This window comes from Ambystoma mexicanum, chromosome 1q, assembly GCF_040938575.1.
Source record: "Ambystoma mexicanum isolate Mex_15411 chromosome 1q, UKY_AmexF1_1, whole genome shotgun sequence".
Lineage (NCBI taxonomy): Eukaryota > Metazoa > Chordata > Amphibia > Caudata > Ambystomatidae > Ambystoma > Ambystoma mexicanum.
In genome coordinates, this window is record NC_090922.1 from 1,364,873,810 (window position 1) to 1,364,892,345 (window position 18,536).

Below are 18,536 nucleotides of genomic sequence, written 5' to 3' on the forward strand. Positions count from 1 at the left end.
TGCTTGGGAGTGCTTTCTGTCTCAAGAGTCATTATCAAAAGTTTGTGGTCACTAGATTTAGTTCTGTAGACCTGAAGTGAAAATTTGGTCCAACGTTGCTGATGTTTCTGCTCGTTACCAAGTTGGAATCAGTGGGAGTTGTTCTTTCATTGTTCCCACTTTCAATCACATTGTTTATTTGTGCAAGAGAAATTAAGTGCAACTTTGAAACGGAATATTGAGTTGAAAGACTTTGGTTTGGTATTTGGTTTGGATGTGTATATGAAATTTGATGCTTTCCTTTTGAAAGCTTTATCGATTGGTAGGTTGGTAATACAGTGAACTGGAAAGACACCAGTATACTAAGGCCTTTGAGTTGGTACAGCAACTTGCTGGATGAGTTCTTTGCTGAGAGGAGCATAGTTATTTGTCAAGTAAATGAAATGGGAAACAATTTTTGGAAAGGGTTGTGTTCAACCGCCTTACCTGTTAAATGGGATATCATATTATGCCTCCTTTATTGTATAAATTGGCCTAAGCCCAGTCGCTCTGCAAAGAAATCCGCGTTGCAAGGTACCGACCTTAGAACGACCTAGCTGCCATTTTGGGAACATCCGCCATTTTGATTTCTGTTTCAAAGTCACTCTGTGCTCTAAAATGGTGGACAATGTTCTTCTGCTCATAACCTTAGCTGTTCTGACCGTTACATAAGTTAATGCCTGAACTGCCCGTAGGCTAAATGTTAGGACCGTGTAATGAGGCCTTGCCTTATGTTTGACCTATAGATTAAAGGATTACTTGCGCCAACAAGTCCGATCCATGGACATACATTGAATACAATGTTGTTTAAAGACTGAATGTGAACACTTGTTGAACTATATTGTATAAAACATGTACTAAGACTTAATGTCAAAATCCGAAGAAACACTGTTGCCATTGTGATTTGTTGTTGTACTAACTAGAAGTAATCCAAATACATATAGCTGGACTAACTAGAGGTGAACTCGGCACGAACCCTAGACCGAGAATAATTAATCTGCAGAGGGGCTGGACATTGCGATTGAAAACTGTATAAAAGATGTAAATATTTAGATGTCCAGTACCTCTCACTTCTCACACCGAAAGGGCTGGTATTTGTTGTGATGTACTGAGGGCCAGATAGCTATCTGATACTTTGTTTCTTTGTAAACTGTACAGTTATTCGAATAAAGATCTGAGAATCTTTATAAGCCCGTGTTTGGTGTATTTCCTTTTGTGGTACTCAGCCTCGATATTTCCTTTTGCTTTTACATACCAATTTCATAGACATCCACAACCTTCAAGACCCCCACACAAGCAGGTTTCCACTTCTGCAACTTCATTGAAACTGCTCTTATGAATGTCTCCAACTTCATAAATTCATTGCTTCTGCCAATCACTCAAACCTATCCTAGTTCTCCTTGACCTGTCTTGTGCCTTTGACACTGTCGATCACTCTGATCTCCTTAATACTCTCTTTCTTCTTGGGATTCGTGATTAAACCCTTGCCTGGATTCATTCCTACATCACACCTTGACAATTCTATGTCTCCTTGAAAAACAAAACCTCTCAATTCTACCCCTCTTACTGTTGGTGTTCCACAAGGCTCTGTATTGGTTCCTCTTCTCTTTGCACTCTACACCTCTGCTCTTGGGCACTAATATCCTCCTTTGGGTTCTCGTACCAAGTCTTTGTGGATCACACCCAAATCTTCTTCTCTTTTTATTTTCCTCAACTCTCCTCTGAGCTCTCTATCAATATTTCCAACTGTCTCTCTGCCATTAAATATGGGATGGCTTTGCATTCTCGGATGTTAAACTCTTCCAACACAGAGGTGATATTCCCTACCAAATTCTCCCTCACATCTCCCTTGTCTACCCAGTTCCCATCTGACACTCTCCACTGCTCCTATACAGCTAGAATACTTGGTGTCATCTGTGACTCTATCACACGTTCTCTACTTTCAACTCCAAAATAGCAATTGTCCCTCACCAATTTCCTAAATATTAAGAAAATCAGGCATCCCCCTACATTCCCCACCACTTTGCATCAATTAACCACTCTTGTCTTCTCTAAACGGGACTACTGTGTCAGCATCCTATTTGGTCTCCCCAACAATGCTGTCTGCCCTTTCAACAAGATCTTTCACTTCGCTACCAGTACTCTTCTCTCACTTCACACCCAAATTGTCTCACCGTCTCAGCCTCGATGTCATGCCCGCGCCGCTGGCGCACGCATTGGCAACCATCATGGACCACTTGGTACTCATTTATCCTCCTAATCCTCTGTGAACAACTCCTATTCACACCTTGGTCTTTATTTTCCATTTGCTCAACTTTGGTTCTTTCTTGTTTTATTCAATTAGCTACATTTCCCATAATGCACCTGGCTACAGTCCGCAATTCCTGGCTATTCTCATTCCTCGTTATTGGGACCACAATCCCCAGAAGCCCTAGCAGCCAGTGCTGCTTCCACCTGCTCAGGGCCAGAGAGGGACGAGGCATATTGTCTTCAGGTGTGCGGCTCCAGGTGCTGTCAATTAGCCTGCCTCAGAACAGGGCAGGGCTGTATACAAGCAGCTGCCTGCAGGAGCACAGTGTCTTGCATCTTGAGATCTCCCTGCTCCTGTTTGCCTTGACCCGCTACTTTGTTTGCTGTTTCTGTTGCTGCATTTCCCTGTTTTGGATCCAGTGCCCTGCCGGGCTCTCTACTTTGCAGCTGATTACGCTCTGCTGCCTTCCAGCCACCGCCCTTGCCCTGCCGGGCTCTCTACATTGCAGCTGATCACCTTCTGCTGTTTTCCAGCCCCCGCCTGTGCCCTTTGGGGTTTCCTACCTTGCAGCCATTCTCGCTCCGCTGCTTGCTACCTACCTTTTTCCGCTGGGTTCTCAGCTTGGCAACCTACTACAGTCCTCTACAGCCCTCTACAGCCAGCGGCCCTGCTCCTCTGGGCTCACTCCTTGCTGCCCTGCTCTTCTGGGCTCCTTGCCTTGCAGCCTACCTCACTCCGGCTGCCTACAGTCCTTGTCCTCTGGGCTTCCTGCCCTGCAGCCTGCCTCACTCCGGCTGCCTACAGTCCTTGTCCTCTGGGCTCCCTGCCCTACAGCCTGCAACCCTCTGCAGTCTCCAAGCCCTTGTCCTCTGGGCTTCCTGCCCTGCAGTCTGCCTCACTCCGGCTGCCTACAGTCCTTGTCCTCTGGGCTCCCTGCCCTACAGCCTGCAACCCTCTGCTGTCTCCAAGCCCTTGTCCTCTGGGCTCCCTACCTTGCAGCCTGCACCTCTTCACTGCCTACAGCCCTTATCCACTGGGCTCCTTCCTTGTAGCCTGCTCCCTCCGCTGCCTACAGCCCGTGTCCTCTGGACTCCCTGCCTTGCGGCTTGCTACACTCCTCTGCAGTACAGCCTCTTTACACTTAGCTGCCTACAGACCTGCTCCTCTGGGCTCCCTACCTCGCGGCCCTATTCTTTTGGGCTCTCTGTCTGTCGCCTCCTACTAATCTCTCTCTGTCCTGTTCTTCTGGACTCCCTGCCTTGCAGCCTACTACAGTCCTCCGCAGTCCACTACAGTTTGCCTGCACCTAGTCCCACTCTTGACTGCAGACCTGCTTCCTACTTTGCAGCCCTTCTGTTTTCCTGACTGCTGCTCCCTTGTTCTCTTCCTTGAGTCCTCTGTACTCCACCTTAGGTTATCTACTTCAGTCTAACTGCCTTTCCTTCATTTCCTTCTGCTAGATTGCTCATTGACTTCCTTTTCGCTGGATATATCTGTTCTTGTCTTCTCATGTGTCTTATGTAATCCCTTTGTACAGAGCTTGCCTGTTGGTTTCCGGCAGGCAACCTCTGCCCCTTCCCTTGTCGCGTTTTCAGTGTTACAGACACCCACTGCTGTTGTTCCCAGCCATGAGCATACAGCGTGGGCCTCTGTTATAGCAATCTGTGCAGAAGGCTGGAGTTTCCTAAGGTTCGTGGAACACACTTTCCCATTTCAGCATACACCCCAAGAGGGAATCCAGTTTGTTTGTACCTTTGTATCTTTTGCCCCTTTTGGCTCACAGCTACAGTTTACTACTCTTCTTTCTTGTTTAACTCCCTGCTGTGTGTGCTTATCTGCTACCTTACTTCGGCACAGCCACCCACAATCTACCTGGGCACCCTGTGCCACTCCTGACAGAGTGCCATTCCTGACAGAATGCAAGACCAAAAAGATTCTTGTTCTATAGGCAGGAAAGGCACACACAGACCAAAGATGCCTTCTTTTCGGTTCAAGAAACCTCTACAAAGATCTAAAGTTTTTCTAAGGACAGCAAACAAGAACCCTAGTTTAAAAGACAGACTCGTCCTAGCAAACAAAGGTTTACAAGCACAGTACTACACTCACTGGCTCTCTGATGCTTCTATACATAACTACTATGACATTTGCAACTATGATCCACAGTATCTATCTGTAGAAGAACTACAGCTAGAAAACGAACTCTGGCAGATTTTGTTAGCCCAACCAATGGAAGACACTCATGCACTTTCTGACATTTCTTTTGACACTGCTTCAACCAAAGATGTTGCACTCATTGTGGCAAACTCTCAACCAGAGTACGCTGTTGCCGAAGTGATATGCTCAAGATCAGCTTGGCAAGCTACACAACCTCCCCTGACTGCTGTAAACACTCATTTAACCGGACAAGGCATTCAGTATCCTGAGGTTAGTGCAGCTGGTCCTGGGTGCAAAAGACCAATACTGACCATCGGTTGTCTTAATGCTTCCCCAGTAACTACTAACCATGATAACTCTAAGGTCAGTCTTCCAATTGCAACACCCAAATTTTCTGCTGCACCAGATTCTGAAGCTGTAGAACAGGCTAATGGAACATACCTGTTACAAGAACAACTCTTAAGCCTTAAAAGACAAACCGAAGACCTCTATGATGAATTTGTCTATCTGCATTATAAGAATCTAGCTAAGGGACACAATTTACCAGACCATCTGACACTATGTCCAACACCCGACATTCTGTCTTTAGAGTTTAACAGATTAAGGCCTGTACTGGTAACACAGAAGAGGATACAGACTTATACAGAGCAGTTGGAAGATCTGAACTTGGCATATACATACCAGTTAAAGCTTGACACCGCTCATTCACTTACTACCCACAGTAACACAGGCTGTCGTTCCGATAGTGAAGAATGGATTCCTCCAGTGGGCCAGATCGCTCACACGGCCATTACACAAAAGATCAAGTGTAATCATCTGACTGGACATTCCGCTGAGTCAAAGGATTGTTCCATTCTTGCCCTTGATGTCATTCCTTTACTCCCACTTACAGCCTCTACTGAAGTGACCAGATCTGAGATGTATTCTGCTTCTATGAACATTGGCACTCCTGACCATGAGTCAGATCCTGAAACATAACCAGTACCTGTCTGGAATCCAACTTTGCCTACTGTCAATACCTCAGATCCATGTATCAACTTGGGCACACAAGACTTTGCAGGCCAGCCTTCGGAAGGCTTACCCTTTCCTGGTCCTACATCCACCATGCTACTTGTTACAAGATCTGCTAGCCAAATCTCTGCTGTTCCCCCTGCTAGTACTCCTGAATCTGCTACTGATGACTCATCTCAGATCACTCCTACTGCAGTCGAAGCACCCCCTTCCTCTCTGCCTGCAAGGACAGTACCTGTTGCAAAGCCAGTTAAAAGTTCTCCTATTAAGGCTACAGCTCCGGTAGATCCTGTTGGTGCCTCTGCAGCACTTAAACTACCAGTCACAACGCCATCAGTCTCAGATGCGTCCCTGTCAGCTGGTGCTCCTGTGACACCTATACTTCCAGCTGTTACAGCCTCTGAACTTCCTACTGCCATTCCTGATCTTCCTGCAACTCATGGTGTTCCTGCAACATTTGTTACTCCTGAAGTCTCTGTCGCAAATCTTCATGTTGCCATTGCTGCTTCTGACTATTTGGACGACCGTCCTAGAGCAACCAATTCAGCTGAATCTCTGGTTCCACCTTTCAGCACTGTACCATTGCCAGTCCTAAGGAAGACCACTTCTTTCAAAGCAATATATGCCATGGAATCTGCAGCACATCTCCACAGTTCCTCAGTTCATGAACGCACTGTTGGGTTTTTGGTCCCTAAGAAGTTGTCTTTTCTGAATTATACCTCAAAGGTTCGAAACATTGGTAATGTCTCCTCCCTTCAAGACTCTCACCTTGCAGCATTAAACAGTTTTTGGTGCTTCATGATGTGCCTTTTTGGTATAAGACTCTCTCGTGGTGTGACAGGCCTTGGATGTGCTCTTCTTGTTGGTCAGTCTTCAGGGGGCCTGGAGAGGGGCATGGAGAGGGGCATACTGTCATGCCCTCGCCGCTGGTGCACGCATTGGCAACCATCATGGACCACTTGGTACTCATTTATCCTCCTAATCCTCTGTGAACAACTCCTATTCACGCCTTGGTCTTTTTTTTTGATTTGCTCAACTTTGGTTCTTTCTTGTTTTATTCAATTAACTACATTTCCCATAGTGCACCTGGCTACAGTCCTCAATTCCTGGCTATTCTCATTCCCCGTTATTGGGACCACAATCCCCAGAAGCCCTAGCAGCCAGTGCTGCTTCCACCTGCTCAGGGCCAGAGAGGGAGGAGGCAGATTGTCTTCAGTTGTGCGGCTCCAGGTGCTGTCAATTAGCCTGCCTCAGAACAGGGCAGGGCTGTATATAAGCAGCTGCCTGCAGGAGCACAGTGTCTTGCATCTTGAGATCTCCCCGCTCCTGATTGCCTTGACCCGCTACTTTGTTTGCTATTTCTGTTGCTGCATTTCCCTGTTTTGGATCCAGTGCCCTGCCGGGCTTTCTACTTTGCAGCTGATCATGCTCTGCTGCCTTCCAGCCACCGCCCTTGCCCTGCCGGGCTCTCTACATTGCAGCTGATCACGTACGTTCTGCTGTTTTCCAGCCCCCGCCTGTGCCCTTTGGGGTTTCCTACCTTGCAGCCATTCTCGCTCCGCTGCTTGCTACCTACCTTTTTTTGCTGGGTTCTCAGCCTGGCAACCTACTACAGTCCTCTGCAGCCCTCTACAGCCAGCGACCCTGCTCCTCTGGGCTCACTCCTTGCTGCCCTGCTCTTCTGGTCTCCTTGCCTTGCAGCCTTCCTCACTCCGGCTGCCTACAGTCCTTGTCCTCTGGGCTTCCTGCCCTGCAGCCTGCCTCACTCCGGCTGCCTACAGTCCTTGTCCTCTGGGCTCCCTGCCCTACAGCCTGCAACCCTCTGCAGTCTCCAAGCCCTTGTCCTCTGGGCTTCCTGCCCTGCAGTCTGCCTCACTCCGGCTGCCTACAGTCCTTGTCCTCTGGGCTCCCTGCCCTACAGCCTGCAACCCTCTGCTGTCTCCAAGCCCTTGTCCTCTGGGCTCCCTACCTTGCAGCCTGCACCTCTTCGCTGCCTACAGCCCTTGTCCTCTGGGCTCCTTCCTTGCAGCCTGCTCCCTCCGCTGCCTACAGCCCGTGTCCTCTGGACTCCCTGCCTTGCGCTTGCTACACTCCTCTGCAGTACAGCCTGTTTACACTTAGCTGCCTACAGCCCTGCTCCTCTGGGCTCCCTACCTCGCGGCCCTATTCTTTTGGGCTCTCTGTCTGTCGCCTCCTACTAATCTCTCTCTGTCCTGTTCTTCTGGACTCCCTGCCTTGCAGCCTACTACAGTCCTCCGCAGTCCACTACAGTTTGCCTGCACCTAGTCCCACTCTTGACTGCAGACCTGCTTCCTACTTTGCAGCCCTTCTGTTTTCCTGACTGCTGCTCCCTTGTTCTCTTCCTTGAGTCCTCTGTACTGCACCTTAGGTTATCTACTTCAGTCTAACTGCCTTTCCTTCATTTCCTTCTGCTAGATTGCTCATTGACTTCCTTTTCGCTGGATATATCTGTTCTTGTCTTCTCATGTGTCTTATGTAATCCCTTTGTACAGAGCTTGCCTGTTGGCTTCCGGCAGGCAACCTCTGCCCCTTCCCTTGTCGCGTTTTCAGTGTTACAGACACCCACTGCTGTTGTTCCCAGCCATGAGCATACAGCGTGGGCCTCTGTTATAGCAATCTATGCAGAAGGCTGGAGTTTTCTAAGGTTCGTGGAACACTCTTTACCATTTCAGCATACACCCCAAGAGGGAATCCAGTTTGTTTGTACCTTTGTATCTTTTGCCCCTTTTGGCTCACAGCTACAGTTTCCTACTCTTCTTTCTTGTTTAACTCCCTGCTGTGTGTGCTTATCTGCTACCTTACTTCGGCACAACCACCCAAAATCTACCTGGGTACCCTGTGCCACTCCTGACAGAGTGCCATTCCTGACACTGGATGGCTGACGATGCACAACAGCAGCTTATTCAAATGTCTTCTTCTGGTAAGAAAAATCTATCCACGGTAAGGCACCAACATATCTTTCCAACTCTACAAACCTTTCCATAATCTCTGCTCTGCCTCCTTGACTACCCTTGTGGCGATTCACCATCCCTGTGCTTCATTTAGTGCTTCATAATAATAATAATAATAATTACACTTCTGCTCTTTCTCTCTGCTTGTTCCACTTGCCTAGAATTCTCTTCCCCTGATATCCAAGAGACAGTTCAAACCCATTTTTTCAAAGCCTACCTCCTCGTCTCTAAGTTATCCTCTTAACCTACCTCTCAACTCCCTTTGCGCTAACATTTTTCCCTTGCCTCTAACCTGACTCTGCCCTTCACTTTCTTTGTCTCCATTCTAACACTTCATCCATTATGGTCACATCCCTAATATAGCTTCCTGTGCCCTCTACCTGCACTTAAAAATGTCTAATGTTGATTGTCCTTAATATATGTAAGTACATCCATGCATTGTCCCCGGTGACTGATCCATTTACTCCCGACCACAACCTGGTCAGAATGTTACTTGAACTCACCCCATTATAAGTAGCTCATTGCTTCCCGTCAAATGTGTTATCTATTGTACGTTCTTTTGTGATCAAAAGACCATTATTCTTCCCTGCATCAAAATAAATAAATAAATAAATAAATGGCGGGTCAATCATTTCATAGGGTTTCTGAATCAGTAATGGCATTCCAATTAATAGTTTCTATTTGCCAAGATCCTCAGAAATAAAATAAAATACTGCTTAACCAGCAAGTCTTTCCCCGTCCTAAACGAGGTACATTCATAAAAGAGGGGGATCCATCAGGATATGGTCACAGGGTAATGGGAATTCTGCCAATGTGGAAATGACCCCTGTAGTGGGTATGCTCTGTCCGACGAATACTAGCTTCTTAAGGGGGGAACATTTTCAAAAATGTGCTACGTCTTAAAGGGTTAAGTCTAGATAGATGAGCTTTCGTTATGATTCCAGGTTGGCAGGAACCTCATCTATTTCCGCATGCCCTTGTTCTAGGCCACTGTATTTCATAATTCCGGTCAGGTAGAGGTTTCCATGTGCCCGCCGGCGATGGCGCTGGCTGCTGCCAGGTCTTACCGTCCTTCACCTTCATGAGCACTTCAATTTACTAGGTCTATCCAATAAAAAATAAAAAAATAAGTGCAAGCACAAACTTTGCAGACATTGCAGTTGCAAAAACAAAATGTACTTACCAGCAAAAAATTGACCTAAAACAAACACTTCATTCACGTGTATGAGTCTTTAATATCTCTGAGCACTTGGATATTTAATTTACATTTTGCTGTCCTAACAGGGAAAGAGAATTAACTTGCGAAATTAATCACATCATATTTAATGAAAAAATATAAATATAGCGGCAGTGCATTATCCATGAATATGGCTTGGAGGGATGGTGATTTATATTAAAAAATACTCGGTCTGCATGCATTTCTGCCACTGTTAGCGTTTATGAGGTAATTTAATGTGCTTTTTATTTGCCTCTGAAATTGTACAATAACCCGAAAGCCAAGCGCACAAAACATAAAATGGCTTTAAAATTAAAATGCATTAAGTGCTGTAGATTCTGGTTCATGTTTGATAAATGGGCCAATGAATGTTTTATATCCTTTTGACCAATACGGCCTCGGCTCGAAAGATGCTTGAGCAATGGAAACCAAAAAAATGCGCATATTAGGATTCAAGCCCCCATGAGTACAGTCTTTATGAACTATAGGTGGGCGGGGGGGGGATGGGGGATCACCAGAATAAGATTCAACAGCTTCATTTGCAGACATAATGGGTTCATTGACTGCATAAAGACCCTACGGTAGCGGCCTACAAACTGTGGGGCTGGCCCTGTAAGGAGGCCCCGAAGATTTCCAAGGGCAGCACATGGTTCTTTAAAAAGGGATTGCAGTGTCTTCTTTTAATATTAAATGGAAGCAGTTATAGCTTGTGAGGGGGCCCGGAAACAATGCGTTTATGCAATAGGGGTGTTGTGTCTTACCGTCCTCCATTGCTACTCCGCTCAGTGTGTATGTGTGGTCATGGGTGTCTGGGAGTGAACTGGTGTGTGAATGTTCTCTGCTGGGTGTTCCCTGAATGACAGTTCATGAGAGGCCTTATTGGAGAGAGGGTGGCCGGTGGATGTGTCCTCATGTGTCCCTTTGTACCAGAGTCTTGTAACCTGTAACTGAATCTATGTAACTTGTAACTTAAGTAAAGAGGCTTCCTTTTAGTACATGGGACTCTGAGTTATCTGTGAAGAAAGGCACCTTTTAACGAGGGCGCTCAGGACAAAAAAGTTAGAACACCTCTGCCCTAGGGAGTGTTAGCAAAACTGGCTGTGATCTCAGTAACCAGTGTTAGGAAGGGGTAAACTATAAAGTGTTAGTTACAGGGCTTAGTAGTGATGTCACTCTCTCTTAATGTCTCTGCTATCGTCCAGTCTCTGGAGCAAGATCTACATAAAACCTAAAAGGTGACAGCTGTACTAGAAAGTGACAGAACTGGTTGCACTACAAATAGTACACATGTAAACACCTTCCAAGGGCCTCCTGTCCTTGTACCCTAATGTAACGTAATGTAATGTATGTGGTCTTCTTGAGCAGAGGTGGGTGAGCCTGGTGAGGCACGGGCCGACCCGTGCTCAAACGAGGGCTCCATCATGAACCTCGTTTCGGGCCGGTACCCCCAGACGGCACAGGCCCCACCTTGGTTGCCCAGTCAGTACTAGTCAGTTCATGGTCGCATAGGCTGAGTAGTGTGGGTTCCGCCCCTGCTCTTGTACCTGAAACCTGTCACCTGTGATAATGAAATGATAGTACAGACCATATTCTAGCTTTGTGGAAAAATTGTGGCCGTAGGCCTTTTTATTTTCTACAGAAATAATGCCACACAATAATCATGACAGCCAAACATCCTTATCAATCGCTTTTGGGCACCTCGTGTCCAGGGTTATGGATGCCGAGCCTTCCCTTAGGCTAGTTTTCGTTGCCCTGTGGCATCTCTTCCTGGACACGTGCCTCCACACCTGAGTGGGTGTTGCCTAACCCGCTCAGGTCCCCCCAAACAGCGAACCTATTTGCATCCACGTGCTGCTAATGCTTGAAAGATGTTGTCCGCAAATCTGCCCATCCCTTTATTGGCGAAGTGCACCCGTCCTTATGAAACCACTCTGGGTCATTTTGTGACAGCCCATGTCTTATGAAATGGAGACCCGTGCTCCTACAGTATTTTTCTACAGCTTTGTTCAGTTTTTTCCGCGCTGTCTCAATGGCCTGCCGTCTGCATGCCCCATACCAAATTCTGCGGGTAATTATCTCTGACATGAAAATTTCGGTTTTCCACCAACAGTGGGCTATTGCCCTTAATGATTCGCATATGCTGCGCATCAGCTCACCCCTATTTGTCTTAACCACGTCATTTCCCCCTAAGTGGATGACCAGGTATTCAGGAGGGTCCCTGAACCCGATCAGGTCCGATAGCCGATCGTGGATGTCCTCCCAATGCATTCCTGGGAGGCCCCACCAGGACGTTATTGTCCGCTTAAAATGTAATCCTTCTCTGAAATCCTCGATCCACCTGCCTGCTCGTGTCACGAATGAATGGCCGACTATCCATGCCGACTTGTAGGGGGCCTCATCTGCATGGGTGGATGGGAGATGAATCATATCAAATACTCTCGCACGTATTTTTTGAAACATTGTGACTTCCACCCCCCAATTTTCTTTACTCCTTTCGCCGCCTAGTCCCCCTGCCCATGCGGAGGTGGCTGCCCTTATCCTGAAGGAGTGGGTCCCAAACTCGGCTGCGTCCCACCCTGCTTTCGCTATGGTTTTCTTTAGCACGGCTTGGAATTGATACCTGCTGAGGGCTTTGCCGTCCCTATGTATCAACAGCTGTCCCCCGACCTCAGGTCGTACCTTGAGAAATTGCTCAGTAATGCACCTGGGGCAGTGGTCCCTTTCCTCAATACAATTTAGCTCGATTGTTCGCCCCTTCCCTCCTTGGTCCGTTTTTGATCTCCTTAGTAGTATGGACATACCCTTAGAACCTATGCTGACGTTGCTCCTTGCTAGCCCGTCTCCTGCCATCGTGCTACTTGCTACAAGCTCCCCGACCCTGAATGCACCATAGTATGCCAATGCAAATGCCGCCCTGAACAGCATACTCTCATAGCTGTCGCTACATGTGCTATGCAATAATTGTAACAATTTTACTACTTTCAAAAAATTCAGGGGCCTCCTGTTGTCTGGTTTCCTGCTTTCTAACCTAGCCCACCCCTTCATTGCGTATTTTAACCGTGGGCTTGCTGTCGGGTCTGCCAACCCAGCAACCTTTGCCGTATACGCGACTGCAGCCAAATGTGCTGACGCCCAGCTTTTCCTCTTCCCCTGTGTAAATGCACTCCCCAAAAAGTCACACAAATTGGAGACTGTGATATCCCCCACCTCTTTCACTCTTGATTCTCTCAACACATTATTCACATGTTTTTTATATTGCTCACCAGTTTTGTATGTTATGGCGTTTCTGGCCAATCTCTCTACTACTTGCTCTTGTGGGCTTTCCTCCTCTTCCGAGTCAACCTTGTGGCTAACCGACCCTTTTGCCATGCTTCCAGCGGTACCCATGCCTTTTTTGGCGTGGGCGTTTTCATCCTTCTTGCATCCGGCCGTAGTTCTCTGAACCTGCTCCACTGAAAACGAGACAAGGCATCAGCGACCATATTTGCTTCACCGGCGATGTGTCTCGCCCTTATGCTAACATTATTATTCAGACAAGCCAGCGTTATTGCCCTCATTAGCTCCAAGACCAGCGGGCATGAAGCGTTTCCGTTATTTATTACATACACTACCGCCATGTTATCTGACCACACGTTTAACTCTTTGCTGTTTAATTTTGTTTCCCATGCACACAGAGCTACCCAGATCGGAAATAGCTCCAAGAGTGTAATGTTATTTGTCCATGCTGCCTCATGCCATGCCTCTGGCCATCTTTCTGCGCACCATTCTGTACCCAATATTGCACCAACGCCGAAACCCCCAGCTGCATCCGTGAACAACACCCTTTCGCTTTCTTTGTTTATAGGTGTGCGCCAGATCACTGAACCATTGAACGATTTTAAAAAATCCTCCCAAACCTCCAAGTCTTTCTTTATTGCTCCACCGATCCGCACCCTGTGGTGCCCCACCTTAGCACCCTTTGTTCTTTGTTCGACCCTTCTCTGGAATATCCTGCCTTGCGGTATGACCTTCCCAGCAAAGTTCAATTTCCCTGCTAGTGATTGCAACTCTCTTACTGTGGCCTTGTTTCTCCCTTTCAGGTCTGTGATTGCACCTAGCAAGTCCGCCACCTTCTCCTCCGGGATCCTGCACACCCCGACCCGTGAGTCAATTTCGATGCCTAAGAATTGTATTACTTGAGTTGGTCCCATCGTTTTTTCTTCTGCAAGCGGAAAACCCCACTCATCTGTTAATGTCTTAAATTTCTTCAATGTATTTTTACACAGCTCGGAACCTTTTGGTCCCACAAATAGAAAATCGTCCAGGTAATGGACTACCTGTGCCCCCTTCATTTCCTTTGTAAGAGCCCATTGCAGGAAAGAGCTCACTTTCTCAAAGTACGCACAAGAAATGGCGCAGCCCATAGGGAGACATTTGTCTACAAAGTATTTGCCCTCCCAGTGCATGCATAGCCATCTCTGTGATTCGCGCTTCACAGGCAATAGGCGAAATGCTGACTTAATATCTGCTTTCGCCATCCAAGCTCCCTGCCCCGCTTTCCTCACTAACTGCACTGCTTCCAGGAAATCTGAGTAATTTACCGACGACGCCTCTTGTGTGATGCCGAGCCCCCTGGCGGATATGACAGATGGTGAATCAGCCGAAACTCGCCTGCCTCTTTTTTTTGGGACTAGGCCCAAAGGTGAGCATATATATTCTTCAAAAGGAGGAGAAATATACGGGCCTCCTATCCTCCCTAGTTCAATTTCTTTTCTGATTTTTTTGCCCACCAACTCCTTATTTTCTAAAGCGGATTTCAGGTTTTTTGGGGGTGTTCTGCGAACCTTGTCCATTAAATGGTATCATGAAACCTTCTTGGAAACCTCGCCTTATTATTTCTGCTCCTTCCTGGTCTGGAAACACCCTTAGCCACCTTTCCATATTCTCGATTTTTACTGGTGTGGCCCCTTTCTCTTCTTTGCTCCTAGTTCCGTTTTTCTGGGACCCTGTACTTACTGGGCGCTGCTCTGGTGCATTTGGCGGTAATATGCTCTCCTCCGCAAGTCTCGCATCTGTTATTGAATTTACATTTCTTCCCCCAGCTGCATGATATTCCCTTCTCAAAATTACGGCATTGTGCTGTCTCTGACCTTGCCGTCCCGTTACTCCCTTTACCACCCCCTTGTGCTGTCGGGGGTATGTTGCTCTGCCACCCTCTCTGTGCCTCGTATTGTCTACTCCGAAAATTCTTTTCCCTTGCTCTGTCATAAGAGTTATCGTATCTCCTGTTGCTGTATCTGTACTCGCTTCTATAATCGCTTTGGCCATACTGTCTCCTATAATAGCTCCCCGCACTATACTGATCCCTGGTATCCCATTTCTCTTTTAGTACGTTAAATATGTATAGGTTGTAATTTTCTTCATCCCACCCTATGTCCGGGAAGCAATCCATTTCTTTCCTGAATTCATGGTCGTATTCCTTCCATGCATCACCCCCAAATGCTTTGTACACCCTCAAGAGTCTCTGTTGATATGTTACTAGTGGTGGGCCGTCCTCGGGAAATTTCTGCAAGATGATTGAGGACATAATCTGGAATGCTGCTGTCCAATTGTCAAAATTCCTTGACACTGTTGCTCTTTTTAATAGGCCCTTTTCATCCTCTTTTATGTCTTCCTTTGATATATCATGACCCCTTTTCTGTACCTCTAGCAGGGAGAAGATATCTATCAACTCTTTTCTCCATATCTTCTCCTTCACCTTGTCACTAATGTACCAAGCTTGTGCTTTTAAGGACCGACCTTGTGCATCCTTGCCTATCGTGGGCCTGCCATATTTAGTCATAACTGTGGTAGGTTCTGTTGCTTTTACAAAGGGGGGTTCTATCATAGCTACTGGTGTATTGGAAGGTGACCCCTGGGGACCAGGATTTTGGGGAAGCCCCTGAGAGATAGGAACCCCGCTGTCTGTTGGCCCTTGCCCTCCTGCCCCCTGATCTACACCTGCCTTATCTGTTTTCTGTTTCTCCTTGCTTATTACCCCCTTCCTTTTCACCCAGGCCTGAAGGTGGTCCCTCTCCTCGTCTTCACTAGTTTCTGTATCAGATGTCACACTTTTGTGCTCTTTTATTCTCCCTTTACCGGCTCTGGGCGACTTACCCTGAGCCTTGATACATGCATTTAATACTTTTACCATTTTACCAATATTGTTATTCAATTTTACGATACCTTTCTTGGTTCCTTTCCTCCGTTTTATTTTAGGCATCTCTGGCTCTTGTGACTCCCTTGTGATCTCTCTTAACCTCTTTTGGCCTTGTGGTACTGCAGCTTCTTCGTCGCTGCCAGCGGACTCCTCCAGCAGCAAAGGCGACATTGCCCTAGCCCTTTCTTCCGTCTGCACCACGTCCAGCACCCATTGTGCTCCATACTCCTTCTCTGCCTTTTTGGCCCATGCACTGAATTCCTGTGCTCTTCTCGCTCTTTCCTCTGCCATTTTTGCCTTTTCGCCCCCTGCTTTTCCTTCCAGGTTGTTGACTCTGGGGATTTACTTTTTTGGCCCCAATGTGGAGGGGACACCCGGATTTGAACCAGGGACCTCTTGATCTGCAGTCAAATGCTCTACCACAGAGCTATATCCCCGTGCTGTAATCCGGCCTGGCGCTTTTAGCTCCTCTGTTAAACAAAATGTTGGAGCTGGGTGTTTGACTCGAACCCCCAACCTTTCAGGTATAAGTCACAGCACTTATTGACTGTGCCACATAGACAGCATTACAGGCTCACTCGTGTAACAGCTGAGCCTCTGCTGGCTTTGTCAGCCGTAAGAAAATACACGCCGTTCTCTTCCGGCTACGACTTTAATTCGTAGCCCCGCCCCTTTCTCTCCGTACCGAGCCCTTTGCCGGCTCGTGTTCTCCTGTTGGCGCCGGGCGGGCGTGCCTGGTGCTGCTCATGCCGCGTCCCCGCTCCAGCTGGCGTCCTTCTTCCTGGTCCCAAGCTGCCTCTGAGAACGCCCCAGACTTGCGAAATCTTCGTCGTCGCAGCTCGCCGATCCCGCTCGTCTCCCGCAGCCTGTTCCGACGGGCTTCGTTGCTGCAATCTGACGAACCGTCACCTACAGAAGGGGAGAGAAGACACAGAAACGGTAAGCCCGCCGAGGCAAACGTTTCCTCTTCCCCTTTCCCAGGTCCGGGGAGCCTACCCGAGTGAGGTGAGCTCCGGACCTGTTTGTGCCTCCTTGGGTTTCACAGGGGTATTTATCCTCCCTGTCCCCTTTGATGTGTTGCTGGGGGCCGGGCTTCTTCCTGCCCCCCCCTGCTGTTTCCTTCACACCTTTTGGTGCGTTCCCCTGGCAGCACCGAGGGTGGGGGCGCCGCTTTGGCTGCCCCTCCCTCTTTGTTTCCAGCCGTTCGTCTCCCCCACCCTGCGCCTAACCCCCCAGGCCCTCCATCGTGTCATACTCTGTATGGCACGGGGCCTGGGGCATTGAGGCGAAGAGAGAAAAAAAAGCAGCATAGCGTACACTGCATGCAGCCCCTCCCACAGAACACCCTCCGAGCCACGACTGCCTGTCCCAACCCCAGACAACACGATTGGCTGGAGGCAGAACAGGGAGTCACCAGAGCAGCCTTAAAGAGGCTGATGGGAGAGGCATTTTCCCCTTTAAAATAAATCAGCTCTCTTTAAGACTGCTTCCGGAGTGACGCGGGTCAGGCTGGGTGGTGCAGACGACTGGCGTGTAGCAGCTGCTACTGACCAAGGTAGGTAATTGCCCAATCCCTTCCCTATCGTTTTGTTCAGCATTTCTTTCCATTTTGCTGGCATTGCACGGCAAAATGGAAAGGTGTCTTGTGGAAACTCACAGATTACCATAACCTGCCAATGGTTATCGGAGGTAGGAACTTAAAGTACAGTGGACTTGCAGCTTGAAATTCGAGGACCACTTTTACCTATTTTGCCTTCCTTAATATGTTGGTTAGCAGGATGAGAGATGCCTCAAACCTTGATCTAACATGTTCAGGTGCTATGGCCTGCTGGGCATTTGTCTGTCGAGGGCAGGATAAGGCATTTGTCAAGGATTTCTCAGGCGTTGGTCAAGATAGGGGTCAGAATCTCTGCTCATTTCACCCAGAGGTCTACCCCACAGTCTCCCAAAAGCCAGTACCTCTTCTCGCGCAGTCCAAAGGGAAAAGGAAAAGCCCTCTCCCCGCTACCCACTGTCACAATCTAGCATTCAATGTAGCCTATTCCATCACCCAGTGTCTGGATATAGTGCCCATCTAGCTTCTTGGCTCAACATTCACAGTCTCAGTGATATCATACACGAAAGCAAAATATGGGCCAACAGAATGAAGATGACAAGAGTATAATTTAATTTTCCATAGTCTTAGCAAAATATAATGTTTATTTTACATAACATAAGCAATAAATACTTGCTGGTAATTCTTACACATACTAAAAAGGCTCTACCTATATATAACTCTTCCCATCATACATCATTCATAGCAAACTCATGCATACCATCTTCATATTATCCCCTATTTCGAATATGGGTAGTGATTGTCCCCAAACATAAACACCAATTTTTTTAAAAAAAGAATCCGTCACTCTAGTGTGTTTTAGATGTGGCCCTCTGTGTTATTACAGGGGGTTGCTTGTCTACACGTGTTTTGGTAATAGTTCACTAGGCAGAGACTTCCTCACCTCAATATTCTAGCCAACCTTCATCAGGACCAAAATGCAACTGCCCAATGTGAGTTGCCTCTTGATAGGATGGCTGAGCCTCTCAATCTCTAAAGAAATAAATATAGATAAACTACCATCTATAATCAGTTCATAACCTATCATCTTAATTTATTTAAAGAAACATTAAATGCGTGTAACCAACAACATTCTCTATTTGTTGTTGTATCTCAAGACTCACCTCCACTGTATATGAGCG

The 18,536-nt window shown here is 47.4% G+C and overlaps 1 non-coding gene across 1 annotated transcript; it reads right to left on the reverse strand.

Annotated features, from left to right (window-relative positions):
* Positions 1-16,165: 16,165 nt before the first annotated feature.
* TRNAC-GCA (transfer RNA cysteine (anticodon GCA)) lies at positions 16,166-16,237 on the reverse strand. Its single transcript has one exon. It is a non-coding gene; the product is annotated as a tRNA-Cys (tRNA).
* Between the last annotated feature and the right edge of the window lie 2,299 nt (positions 16,238-18,536).